Genomic DNA, 1,028 nt, shown 5'->3' on the forward strand with positions numbered 1-1,028 from the left:
TCCCGGGACTGGAGTCACAGATGGTTGCAAGCTGCCATGTGGATCCTGGGGCTCAAGACCAGGTTCTCTGAAAGAGCAACCATTGCTCTTATCCACTAAGTCATGGCTTCAGTCCCAGCTTAATTAATTTTTTATACATATACATGTATATGTATGATATATGTGTGTGCATGTATTCATGTGTGTGCACATATACTACAATACACATGGAGATCAGGGGGAGAAGCTTGAGTATTAGTCCTCATTTGAGATAGAGTCTTTTTGTTACTTACCTCTGTGTGTATCAGGTTAGCTGGCAGCCAGCTTCCAGTGAGTCCTCTCACTCTGTGCCCCGTTTTACTGGTACAGATGGAGGGATTATGCATAGGTGCTGCTGTGTCTGGCTTTACAGGGATTCTAGGGATTTGAATTCAGGTGTTATTCCTTGTGCAGCAAGCAATTTACGCACTGAGGCACTGCCCCAGCCAGACGTTTTACTCACAGAGGTATATGGATCTGGTTATTAATTTGCAACATGTTTATGACACCAGAATAGGCATATATTTTGACTCATTAATTTAAACCTCAGTACACCTGAAAACTAACCAACTATAGATTCATGTGTATGCCCTTGTTTTATGGCAAAATGCCATAGAGATTAATAGTACAGAATCCTTCAGCAGATCCCAAGTCAGGCAATTTGGTCTCAAGCCAGAAGACACAGCTTTCCTTTTTGGAAAGAGTTGAGGTTTGAGATTGGCCATTTCCTTTTCTCATAAGGTCAGAATCTGTCGACCTCAACGGCACAGAAGGCCCATTTGTCACACCTGGCATGCATTGGAGGCTTGAATTAACACTGTATTTTGAGATTTTATTTTAGCAAATGTTGGTTAGCAGGTGATTTTGTGGTTTCAAGCTTATTTCCTCATTATTAATTCTGTACAGCCAACTTCAAGTTGGTGAATTCAGATTAAAAAGCATAAAATTCCTCTGCCGTGGCAGGATTAGGTGCATATATAACAAACAAATCACTGTCAAAGATTCTGAAC

The sequence above is a fragment of the Grammomys surdaster genome, unplaced genomic scaffold, assembly GCF_004785775.1.
Source record: "Grammomys surdaster isolate TR1022 unplaced genomic scaffold, NIH_TR_1.0 149, whole genome shotgun sequence".
Taxonomy (NCBI): Eukaryota; Metazoa; Chordata; class Mammalia; order Rodentia; family Muridae; genus Grammomys; species Grammomys surdaster.